The sequence below is a fragment of the Epinephelus lanceolatus genome, chromosome 16, assembly GCF_041903045.1.
Source record: "Epinephelus lanceolatus isolate andai-2023 chromosome 16, ASM4190304v1, whole genome shotgun sequence".
Classification (NCBI taxonomy): Eukaryota; Metazoa; Chordata; class Actinopteri; order Perciformes; family Serranidae; genus Epinephelus; species Epinephelus lanceolatus.
The window spans coordinates 19,126,177-19,139,665 of record NC_135749.1 but is presented as its reverse complement, the minus strand read 5'-3'; the positions used below and the strand labels follow the sequence as shown (position 1 = coordinate 19,139,665).

Genomic DNA, 13,489 nt, shown 5'->3' with positions numbered 1-13,489 from the left:
TTTGTGTTGCACTGTACAGGAGTGATGCCACCATCTTAGAAAATGTCTGTGTAATTTATAGTTCCAATTAAGTTGCCTCTTCTCAGCCATACAATATACAATCCTATTACTTTCGAGGGACACTTTGGTGCTCATCAAGTGTAGTAGCAGGCCACTGGGGAAACTTTGTCACAGTATAATATCAAAGATTTTGGTCCTGGATGGTGAAAGAAAAATAGAGAGAGGGGCTTAGTCTAAGGAAGTCCTGATACTGTAGGCTAATTGGTGATGGTCTCATAGAGCTCATAGGCAGGCAGGGAACATCCTGGCTCACTAGGTCTTATCTCTGTCAGCAATGTTTTAGCACACCTCCCAGACTGTCATAGCCAAATGTCCCTGTTCCAATGTCATGAGCTTACTACATAGCTGAAGGAAGGCCTGAAATAACAGCCAGTCAGTCAGGCAGCCAGCGAGTCAGTCAGCCACATATCCAGCCAGATGAGGCTGATCCACGGCCAGCCAGCCAGCCAGCCAGCCATCCATCCAGTAAAAAAGATGAACTAGCCAAGCCACAGCTACCAACCAGACGGACAGACCAACGGAGAAGCCAGCAATCCAGCCACGCATCCAGCAACTTGCTCTATTCAAACCACACCACAGCTTTGTCGGAGAGGAAATAGTTTCAGCCTTACAGACACTGTTTTAAATATTGCCTGTGGTTCAGTTGCACAGGCTCGTCTCAACCTGTCCTCCAGTGCCCACCCATGCATGCCCCTGACCATATGGTGACTCAAGTCCAATTCATAAACCAAAGCACTGTCAAAAGAGGGGACAGTGATAACAACTGGCCTTGGACAGACTGGAAATCAGGACTTCATTGCACATGCCACATCACGAACCATCACTGAAATGAGATGTTTGATGACGCATTGTACCGAACCTCTCCATAGCGCCATGTGCTGTGTCTTGACATCAGCATCCTACGGAGTAAACGGTAGTAATGAAAGGCAAGCTCATGCCAACATCAACATTGGTGAAGGGTGGGTTTTGGTATTCCAGGGATTGTTTCTATCACTGGCCATTTTCCTGTTATTGAATTCCTCTCTCTCGATGCATATCCTCCTGGCTCACACTTAAGTCATTGTTGATACCCACACACCCACCTTGCAGCTCAGGGTCTGGGGGCTTTACTTCCAACAATTGAGGCAGAAGCACAAGTAAAAATAGAAGTAGTAGGGTTATATTTTAACTGAAACATACTTTTTTTTTTTTTTTTTTTTTTTTTACAGATTTAGTACAACAGGCACATAATGGGTCTTAATCAGCCCATATGGATACATTTTGATCCAGCGTGAAGCTAAAGTTTATTTGACTTTAAAGGTTCAGTGTGTAAGATTTAGGGGGATTTAGCGGCATCTAGCTATGAGGATTGCAGATTGCAACCACCTTAAACTTCTCCCGGTTAGAATTCCTTTGGGAGGTTTTTAGCTTCCTCTCCAAAACCATCAGCACGTTGCAGACGCACTAATATGTGCTCACTTTTTCCTCTGAGTACTTAAGATCCAGACGTTCAGGGGTTTTTGTTGGGTTTTTTTACAAGGAGCTGAATTATCCTCAGAGGTCTCTTCCTCTCCAAAACAAATGGACCCGGTAAAACACTGAATAAAGCAGTTTCACATGACAAACCACTGAAACTCCGACGCTGCTTGTTGCAGTTGGGCTTCTAACTACGGTGGCCAATGTGAAAATGCAGAGGAGATACTAACTACAGATGACAATGTGAAAATGTGAATGGCTGTATCAAGAGCCAGGGTTTGTTTTATCTGTTCTGGGCTACTCTCGAAACATGGCAGTGCAACACGATGGACTTCATAGACAAGGATCTGCTTTCTATGTAGATATAAACGGCTCATTCTAAGGTATCGAAAAATACACCAAATACACCACAGAAAACATAGATTTTATTCCATTTCTACCAATATATCCCCCTAAATCCTGCACACTGGACCTTTACGGTGCAAGTGAAAGTACTAAAATACCTAATGTAATGTAATATAGATCAATATTAACCACTCAAAGTCAACATTCAAATATAAACAGTGAGTGTTTCGATAATCTACAATGCCTCCCTAGCCTGGAAATCCAGACCCAAATCTGGAAAGATTTAGGGTCTGGCAATGAATAATGAAAATGGGTAACGTATCCAGAGAGCTACCAGCGGAGCTAACTGGTAGATTAGACTCTTGCCATATCCAGTCGGCAAAACAGCAAAAACGTCCTTCTCGCAAAGGAAAGATTCGAGCTCCGTCTTCTGTTCCTCTTTTAGAGAAAAAGCCAAGTCTAACTCGTTCATTGTAGCAGCCAAAGCCGTTTCAAACAACTGGTGTTCATCCGTAGCCATCTTGCAATATTTACTGACTGATTCCAGACTTCGTCATTGCAGCGCTGTCATCATCTGTTTAACTCGCCTCTGGCGCGCCTATATCAGATACACCGATGTGATTGGTGCAGCTCGGCTCTAACGGCATGGGTAATGAACATCATTACTGATTGCCAGAGTGACTCACTGAGCAAATTCAAATTGTGCTCTCGCGAGAACTCTGGATTTCCAGGGTAGTGCCTCCCCTGAATGAACTAAAATTAGGTTTTGAATCAGCATAAAAATCAATAGGTGTCTCTTAAACTTTCATTCCAATCTTTACACAGACAATACCCGTGAATATGATGCTAATATTCAGGTAATAGAAATAATTACATCTGTGCTCCAATATATGTACATGACCCCAATTCCTAGCATTCTTCTTTCATCTCTCTTCCTCATCACTATCTATCTGGCTGTGTCCCAGGTTGTCAGCTTATCCCTGTCCCAGGCCTGGAGCTCTATGGGGAAGAGAAGAGTCTGCAGGAGCTGTCTGACTGCCAGTCAGTGTCAACTCCCCACTGTAATCCTCTACTGCCTCTGATAAGGATAAGGCAGAGAAGACTAGGCTAGCAGAAGAGAAGAGAAGAGAAGAGAAGAGAAGAGAAGAGAAGAGAAGAGAAGAGACTTAAAAAAATATGTAAAACTCATTCAAGAAGGCACGGAGACATGGAAGACTGAAGAAAACAGAGACAAACAAGTACATGAGACAATAGAATGTTCTTGAAGTGGGGAGATGAGTGGACTTGGACAATAACCTTTTAACCAACAAAACCAGATTAGACCCCCAAAACAAGTTGTAGCTTTGTCATTTAGTGTGCCACAGCTGAAAGAGCTAAGAGCCACTGCTCTTTAATGCACTATAATACCATTTAAACAGCTGTTATCAGTTAGGTTCTCCCTCATTTAGCTTGGCCCTCAAAAGGCCACTGCTTAAAAGCCTTTCCTCTCAGCTGGGCTTTGCTTGGAATGTAATCAAATATGAATCAAGGCAGAGAGATCACAGGCGCAGCATACTGAATTAACTATTGCATGATAACTTACATGAGGTATCACATTTGATGTATGGCTCAGGCACAGTAATGATCTTCCTAGAGACGGTTTATAAAACAGCTCTGAGGATTTCAACCGATTTGATGAGTTGCTTAGATCCAAAATTGATGCTGGAATTCGAATTTGTAGCCTAAGAGCTTGCCCACAAGAGCACCCCATCATCATTTAGACACTATGGTTCAGTCCCGTTTAGCCCTTTACAGCAACCAGCCTGGCATATAGACAACTGTATATCATGTCAGCTACACTGGCAGCCATTACAGAGCCAAAGCCAACACACAGCTGAACTAAGTCCCAAAGCCAGCTTCCCTTTTTCACATGGTTATTGAGCCATGCAGCGGCTTATCGACCCGACAATGTAACACAAGTTTGTAGGATGGCTTTAGTCCTCTCTCTCACTGTCTCTCTCTCTCTCTTTCTCATTCAGACACTGTGACTACCTTGGTCATTCAGAGGATTGGTATTGATTAGATTGCCACTCCAAAATAAAGGCGGTAAGCACGGAAACAGGGTCACACTCCAAATTTATACAATCCCTCTGATGCTCACACACAAAGTATAGACCCACAAGTACTGTACAGTGATAAAAGGTACAGCGATCCCTTCTGAATGATATAATAAATGTTTTGATTGAACTGAACATTTAAAAAATGACTAGTGGGACTTCAACAAGTGCATTAGTGAGGTTCACTGATTCACGAGACCATAAAAATGTGGCCTCATTGACCCTTATATTACCAAAGACATGTTTTCACTCTTCACAAATTAACTGCAGATTCAAGTGCCTGCCATGGCATCTTAGTTGAATTGCTATTGTTGTCCTTTACAGGCGGCAGTCTAAGAAACAGAAGACTGTGCACTGAGCGATAGAGGCACACACGATCACACATGGTGGAATGTTCTTTCACACAAAATACAAAAAACTCTCATTGATCCTCTTTAAAAGCAGCATTCGGTGTGCGAGGGTGTCCTTTCTCTTGTGTGCATGCATGTGTACTCTGTGCGCTCCTGAATAGAGGAGGATGAAAGGAAAAGCTGAAAAGGTCTGAGCGCACTGCATGGTTCAACCAGACAGCTCAATCTCTTGATCTGCCCCCATCCACCACCCACCCCTCTTTACTATTTCAAAATCATTTTTCTCACACACTCTTTCTTGTCCCAGTTCACTCTCATGCAACTTCATCACTGTTCTTCATGTCTGTGTAGCTCGTGTAGCTTCTTGTGTAAACGAGAACAACCAGGCATTTACCCGTTACAGAAATAGGTGCTGATCATTTTGTTTAATGCGGGAAAAGTCGTTAAAAATAGGCGATGGACTCCTTTTCCATTGCCAGTAGATCAGAGTCTTGCGCACAGCTCTGCAGCAGATGAGTATGCCTTTCAGGTTTTTTTTGTTTGTTTATTTGTTTGTTTTCTGGTGCAAAGAAAATGTGTCAATGGTTCCTTTTTTTTTAATATCCCTTACTTATTCCGTCTCTCTTTAAACCTCAGTGCCGACTAAATTTTGATGCTCGAGCGCTGCTTGGACGGAGACACAGTGGTATTATGTGGTGGTGCACCATTGCATCCCGATGGCAAAGGGACTTAAATTGGCACGTCCACCCTGTTGACCTATTTCCATCAATGCTGATTGGAGCTGGGGCCAATACATACTACTGCAGAGTCATTTGTCCCAGGAGTGAATGATGATTGTAACTTTTCCCATTAAATACAACAGCCAGATGTTAGTGGGTGTCAGTGTGTTTTTTTGTCCCGTGGAACATGGGCTTAAGTTTTTATAGTTGAAAGTGGCACAAAACAGGAGCCAGAAAAAAGACAGGAGAAAGGAAACAGGAGAACAATATCTAATCGATATACTGAATATTGTAGCTTGCTGAAACACATCCTTTAGACCTGTAATTTGTGTGCAATTTGTCTGTGTGCATTGCCTTTGTCTTCTTCCACTGTTATCTTTGAAGACTTAGTTGGAAAAGCTAAATATTTTTCTATGTCTGTTTACCTTATCATAACAAGTGTCTGTTTGTTGTGGCTCCTCGCAGCACATTTGCACTATGTGTACGTGAGAGTTTGCAGTCAGGGCTGTAGTGGCAAATAAAAGGGTGCGTGAAAAAACTTTGGCTGCACATAAGAGCTGATAGCTTCTTATTGAAGTGGTGTTGTCTTCAACAGATTATTATTTAATGGAGCATGATTTACATGCTGTTCCATCTGGTTACTACTCCCTTATCGGTCTGCCCCAACACCACTAAAAAGCTTTTGCACACTTCAGTGCAGAGCACGGGCTTGTTTGTTTTTGCCTGTGCTCACATGAAGACACCGTGATCTGACAAAGGACAATGCAAGCTAAATGTACAAGAACAGAGCAAGAATGTTTACTCACCCATGCAGACTTCAAAAATCTCAGGGGATATGGGTAAAGGGTGCTTATTTGTGTTTAGCCTTCACTACACCTGTGCCTGTAGTGTGTAACCTGTCAAATGTATTCTCTAAGTAAATGTTGAGAGTAAGTTCTGTTATTCTAACTAACTTATCTACAAATATACCAGACACACACAAACACCTGTTGCAGCCATTGGTTGATCCCTTTGCCCCACCTAGCCATCATTCACTCTGCCTGTATTTGCAGGTTGGAGCATAGAGCCATTTCTGGCACTTGTTCATTCAACCGTGAAATCTCCACCCAATCATTACCTGGAAATCTTTCTCCGTCTCTCCCTCAGCCACACACACATTAACACACAACTTTGCTCTTTTCCCTTACATAGGCAGCAAATTCCACAGACAAAGAAAAGACTCTAGCATGATCCAGCAGATGTGTGTATTCATGTGTGTTTGAGCGTGTGGGTACGTGTGCACATATGGCTCTGACAAATGAGCCAAGCTCAGTTAAATGGCTTGTGATTAGGACACATTGGCTTCTAATTGCCTCTCATTACCATTTGAAAGTGAGTGGCGGCTGGAATCAAAGGCTATGGTGGCAGTGGTAAAGTGCATGTGTGTGTGGTTGTGTGCGTGTGTGCGTGTGTGTGTGTGGTAGGTGGGTGGAACAACACGTCTGATTCACAGTGGCATGACTGCACAATAGAGCACTATAGTTTGGTCTATCCCTATCACAAAGCCTTGGTGTTCATCGTCATAAGTAAGGCAAAGCCTCAGCTTTAAGAAACCTGCAAAATACTGAACCTGCTAGTCTTATCAACCTTATCGAAATCCTTTCAGCTCCAGTCTGAAACTCCTTGAGCTGGTGACCAACTACTACAACTCCCTCTACTGTTCCCTACATATACATTTTCCCTCCCTTTCTCCTTGGTACACCTACAATGACTATACATTTGATTTATAGACATGTCTATAAACTCAGCACCTGGTTAATCCCTACCTCCCTGCCTAAATCCCTACTAGACCCTCTGTTTACCTACTTTGTAAAGTAGAAGCCTGTCTATCTTCACTCTTCACCCTTTACATCAACATCTCTCCTCTGGTCATGTACTCACTGCCAGGCGTTAGCTGTCAACCCCCATTCTGACAGACCTGGTGCTGAAGTTAAACTTTTGTTCCATCCCAACCTTGACATTCCTCTCTAAAATCTTGGAATGTACTGTTTCCACTCAGCTTGACATCTCCAAGGCAATAACTGTCACAGCACCAAACCTGCACTATTCAAATTCACACTGAAGCTGACTACGACCCACACTCCATCCCCACTCCTCTCTGCCTATATATTATTTATAACCTGTGTCTCATAAAAACTTCCAAAAACAATTACACCCTGTTGGTGCAACCAATGCTGTTCACATTTGATTGATCTCTCAGGCAGAAAAAGTTCTCAATTAATTCTCCAGTGACAGCAAGATCTCAAAGACCTCTGTTCCACAGGGATTGATACTGGGTCCCCCTTGCTTTATCATCTACCTCTTCCCCAAAGTTAGATATTAAGGCATCCTATGTTACAGAATTGATGCTCAGCTACATATTTTCATCTAACCATTTAGTAACTACACCTCTCTCTTCTCTGACCTGCTGCAACAGCGACAACACAGAGAGGGCGATGAGCCAAGGACTCCAAAACTTGAAAAAAAAGTATTTTATAACCAACTGGACAATGACAATGAAGAAGCTGCAGGCAGGCACAAATTAATCTTTTCTTAAAGCACTATTTTGGTAAATCACATGTTACTGGCAGATACTGTGCATTAGGGCTGGGCAATATGGAGAAAATCAAATCGTCACCATATTTTTGACCAAGTACCTCAATACCGATATTTTGACCCTATAACACCGGGTTGACTTATGGTGCTTTCACAAAATATTTACACAATGAGATTTTTGACAATCATCAGTAATGTGGATGACATGACTATGCAGGTAAAGGCAAATAATAGAGCAGCTAGAACAGTCTGGTAAGTTCAGTAAATTACACTGTTTTATTGTAATGCAGCCTTTAAAACCAGGAAAAGACAGCAATGATTAAATCCAAAATCTAAGACAATATAAAATCTCTTAAAACAATATCAATATAATTTTGATGTATTGCTGAGCCCTAGTGTGCATAAAGGCAGTAGCTAAGACAGGGAAACATGCTACACAATAAGTTTTCATTAAGTATGTGGATGTTTCAAGTAACCTTCAAACTGGTTTGTGCAGCAGTCTGTGACTGATCGATTTTGGTTGAAATCTTCCTTTAAAATGTAAAATTTACTCAGCTGGTTTAACATTTCAGTATGGATTATTTGCAATGAATAGTAAGTAAAAAAATAATAATATGTTGGGTTAATATGTAGCATAGTTTCAATATTCCTGACTTCATATGTGTGACTATCATATGCTGTCATACTTTACGTGTGAGCACAGCTTCTAATAGGATATTTGTATAGTACAGTAGCACACTATGGAAACAAGTTCATTCATTGCTCAAGGGAAGGCAACTCACTAGGCTACAGGACATGCCCCAAACATGAGAAGAGACATTGGCAACAAAAAAACCCTGACAATTATTTCTGTTCAAATAGCAATAATTACACAGACACCAGCAGAAAATGGGGGGGGGGGTGCACTTAAAAGTGTGAATGCAGCTGGTGGGGAAAAACTGCAGCTCTTTATCTTTAGCAGTTAGCCTACATTTGTCCATCTACTTGGTCTCATTTGGATGCCATATTAAATTCATAATGTGAGTGAAACCATAGGCTACCACTTGGGAAGCATAGCCTACCCCGAGTGCAACTCCGAGGTGTAAACAGAGTAAAAATAGCCTGCTATCACAGGCTTCCCTACAGTCCCGTTATATAATGGTCCAAGCTAGGATGAATGACATCACGGGTAGTCCAGCAATCACAAACCCTATGTCCTTTACAACCAGCTGGCAATGTAAAACACTGTGTAGTACCATATTACATACGCAACATTAAATACACGCTCCGAACATGCTACATAGATGTAACTACGTTCACGCAAACACTGTGACAAATTATATGGACTGTGGTTAGTTGTTGTTCGTCTCTTTTCGTGTGGAGAAAACACTTCCGCGATGGTGAAACGTAGATAAAAATGTAACGCTTGCCTTTGACAGTCCTTGTCAGTGAGAAAAGAGTTCAAAAGAAGACACACACGGCTCGAAGCAACATTACACAGCAATGTATGTCAATGTTAAGCGCTGAGAAACAGTCTGCAAAGAGCAAATGTTTGAGCCGAGGTCGAGTGGCGCAGTTACTGAAAGTACAGCGCCTGCCCGACACCAGCTCGCCCGGCGGACGCGCTCCTCGCTCGGTCACAATCCAGCCAAACCTCCGCTCTCTTTCGCCCCACTTAAACACTACTTTGCATTTACGTTCCGAAATGACAAGCACATAGACCCAAACCCCGCACGCCCCCGTGCTGTTTAGTCACTTCAAAATAGGTCAGAGGGCGAAGTAAACATTTTCCGACGCTTTGAAGTAAACCAGCGCCACCCTGCCCAGTTCTTCCAGCCATTTTCTCTCCACACAGCTCCAAAAACACTAAAAGTGTCACGGTGAAAGCGGTGACAGGTTGGCGAAACGAGCAGTGAATGAACAGTTTTGTGTGACTTACTGTAGGGTGTAACGGGCTGCTGAGTTTGTGTCTCTCCTTGTTGCCAGGGCTCCCCTGCTCTGCTCCGGCGCTGACGGTGGAAAGCGTCTCCCCTCCTAATGATGTTTGCAGCGCACAGCTAATAGCTCTCTGCCCCCACCTTCAGAGAGACAGAGGGAGACAGGGAGAGAGGGTGAGAGAGAGGGAGAGAAGTTCAAAAATGGAGCAGTTTGTAAGCTACTCATGCAAAAATATGAGAAGGCTCGGAGCAGAGCAAACAGAGACTGAATTACAAGTTCACTGACAGTACTAGGGCGTGTGAATGCACGGTGCATATGCCATTTATAGTTCAAGCGTGGCTGATTTATTCACAGCATAGGTTGCAGTCATCAAAGTAAATTCCATTGGTGTTTGTGTGGTTTTGTGTGGTGATTGATGATAAGCTTAGTCTAACTAAAGAAGCAAGTAACAATATAACTTTATTTATTTCAGTGTTAATGAACATTTCAGCTGCAAACCCCAACACCATAACATCAGGAAGTGTATACTTAGGTACAATTCTGCTTCTTTTTTCCACTTAATTTCATAGGTCAATGCTGATGTTTTTACTCCTGCATATGACAACTGTAGTTGTTCCTTTGCGGTTGAAGATTTTACATATAAAATGTATGATCACTTTATAAAATGTGATGCATTGTGGTTGCATTAAAGTTAAATGAATAAATGATTATGATGAAATGACACAACAGTATAAAGTAGTAAAAATAGCTCCACGCCCACCAGCTGCAGGTCCAGTATGTAGGATTTGGGGGGATATACTGGCAGGAATGGAATGGAATATAATAAGTATGTTGCGGCATGGTGGTGCAGTGCACAGCAAGAGGGTTCCTGGTTCGACCCCAGGGTGGGGGAGCCCTTGTGTGCGGAGTTTGTATGTTCTCCCCGTGTCAGCGTGAGTTTTCTCCAGGTACTCCAGCTTCCTCCCACAGTCCAAAGACATGCAGGTTAATCAGTGACTCTAAATTGCCCGTAGGTGTGAATGTGAGTGTGACTCTATATGTTATCCCTGCGAAAGTCTGGCGACCTGTCCAGGGTGTACCCTGCCTCTCAACAGGAAAAGCAAAATGAATGAATGAATAATAAGCATGTTCCTTTTAGCGTACAATCACCTGAAAATAAGAATTGTTGCATATTCCTTACCTTAGAATGAGCCATTTATATCTGCATAGGGAGCAGGTCCTAGGTTATAGAGATCGCCATGTTGCACCACCATGTTTCTACAGTAGCCCAGAACAGACAAACCAAATACTGGCTCTGGCTGGAGCCTATCCCAGCTGACATTGGGCGAGAGGTGGGGTACACCCTGGACAGGTCGGGCACCTACGGACAATTTAGAATCACCAATTAACCTGCATGTCTTTGGACTGCGGGAGGAAGCTGGAGTACCCAGAGAAAACCAACGCTGACACGGAGAACATGCAAACTCCGCACAGAAGGGCTCCCTCCTGAACCACGAACCCTCTTGCTGTGAGGCGACAGAGCTAGCCACTACACCACCATGCCGCCGATTTGTAACATGAAAATACTTTATTTAGTATTTTTACCGGTTGAAATAGCCACTACCGTTTGTTTAGGAAAGAAGGAAAAATCGGCTCATGCAAAAACTTCCTGAATAATAAACATTTAAGGAATTCTAGACGGAAGAAGTTTTAACTGGTTGCAATCTGCAATTCACCGCTAGACGCCACCAAATCTCCCTAAATCTCACACACTTCACCTTTAAAATGCTGCATGTTAATGCATTAGCCTACTAACGGTAACCAAATAATGTAATATGATAACATAGAACACTAACAGGGGTCATTCTGCTGCCAATAAATATTTTTGATACTTTAACTACACTTTTCCTTACCATACTTTTGTTGTTTTCATCAAAGGTCGAGTGTGGAGGATTTAGTGGCCTCTAGCAGTGAGATTGCTGAATGTCTAGGAGAACGACGGTGGCTGACGCAAAAACGTGAATGGCCCTATCTAGAGCCAGTGTTTGGTTTGTCTGTTCTGTGCTACTGTATAGAATAACATGGAAGACGACCCATTTTTAATGCAGATATACATGTCTCATTTCTAGGGTAAGAAAATCCCAATCTTATTTCCAGGTGATTTCATCTGTGTATACAATATCAGGCAAAAAAATCAAAGTGCAAAAAATTGTGACGCAGTCTGTTATTCGATATTGCATGCTGGGGTTACCATACCATCTTTATATTTGATTTCTCAGAGAGGTGCTGCAGACCAGAGGCTCCTGGCAGGCATTTGAGGTAGAGAGCTGGAGATCACAGAGAGCAATGGTTCAGCTGAGGGCAATGACTGATAGTCAGCTGACAGTGACAAGGAGGAAAATCTCAGCTGCTTTCACACACACACACACACACACACAGTTTTAGTGTAGTACTCCAAAACATGCTGATGAAAGACATTTACTCATGCCATGATTCAGTTATTGCTAATTCAGCTGCTAAATTCATTCGGCTCTCTGTGCCTCACTTATTTGACATTTTTAAAAGACCTGGGAAGTTTAACAGTTTTCTTGACATGATGTGTTATTACTGTTTGAACCAACCAACCACACTGTTGCTGAAAAAGTGTTTTAACCTTTGTGACCTTTCCCAGATTTCCACTATGGCAGCAAGCGCCTTCGTCTCTTCGTCACAGGAGAGTGCAACCTGACACTGACCATGAGCCGTAGGGTGCACGAGGCTGCAGAGTGACAGACGATCTGGGATGTATCCCACTCCCTGCCAGTCACTCAATAAGTGGCCTATTGTCCAGCGCTCTATTGTGCCCTTGTCACATGTATGCCAAACAAAGAGGGAGAGAGGTAGGCTGGTCTGTGTGCCAGGAGGCTAGCGTTACATTCATGGCCTGGATGCATAGAAATGAAGAGACACCGTCTGCTGGTGAATAGACTTTGATATTTGAATGGCGACAGGAATGAAGTTTCAGCTCGCCACCATTTATTATGCAGACTGTATACATGCTGTTTGATACTCAAAGTCCCTGTAGTGCTTCCTGTGGTGTCACTTTCACATTGTATACAGTATGAGCTGCACACACAGCATAAGTGTCAGGTCAGGATTCAAGAGGAAACAGTTAAGTTGACAACATGTTTCTGAATAAATCACCAAAGTCATCCTGGATTTTAGTTAACAATAGTGTTGCTTAGGGTCTTGCTAGCTTACAGAAGTGCAGCACGCATAAACTTATTTGCATACCCACAAGCACGTACTCGCTCTGGTTTACTCTCTCTTTCATGTCTGTGTGTATTTACAGGTATATACTACTCACTAATGCAGTGGGTTGATGAAGGGCTCTGCATTTGTAAAGCACCGGGTTAGACTTTTTAAGCAGCTGGAAAGAACCTAAAGAGATAGAGCAAATTTGCCTGTCTGCTAAACTCTTCATCTGAGTGACTTACTCCATTCAGAGTATAATGAGAACGCATACTTGTGGGTGTGTGTGTGTGTGTGTGTGTGTGTGTGTGTGTGTGTGTGTGTGTAGTGTAGTGTAGGGCCATGGCGTGCTTGAGAAATAATAAAGAAACTGCTCCCAAAGGAGGAGCAGATTCTTCGAGGGTTGGGTTACTCCCTAGAGATGCATCTGTGTTTGTAGCAAGTGTGAATAGTATACACTCAGGGACAATAAAGTGTAGCAGGTGTGGCATGTATTGGAAGAGCCCTGAGAAATGGAGGCTGGCTGTTTAAACCTGCATACCTGCGTGGCTATTTTGTGAGATCAAATGACTCACATCTTAAAGGTCAACGCCGTGTTTCAACCTCAGCGTTTAAAAAGCGCTCTTTTTGGAGAAAGAGTGCCAAATTTAATATTAATGTTAATGAATGTTATGAATTATGTCCTTGAAAAAAGAATAGCCCAATTTTTGTGTGTCGGTATTCAACCACTTCTGACCTGAAAACAAAGACGAGAGTGTATTCA

At 42.7% G+C, this 13,489-nt stretch overlaps 1 protein-coding gene across 1 annotated transcript in view; it reads right to left on the bottom strand.

Annotated features, from left to right (window-relative positions):
- Positions 1–9,640, bottom strand: part of atxn1a (ataxin 1a) — a 121,533-nt gene extending 111,893 nt beyond the window's left edge. The window contains exon 1 of the mRNA XM_033636572.2: positions 9,518–9,640. The gene's annotated coding sequence lies outside the window, so the exon portion shown is untranslated. The remainder of the gene's footprint in view (positions 1–9,517) is intronic.
- Between the last annotated feature and the right edge of the window lie 3,849 nt (positions 9,641–13,489).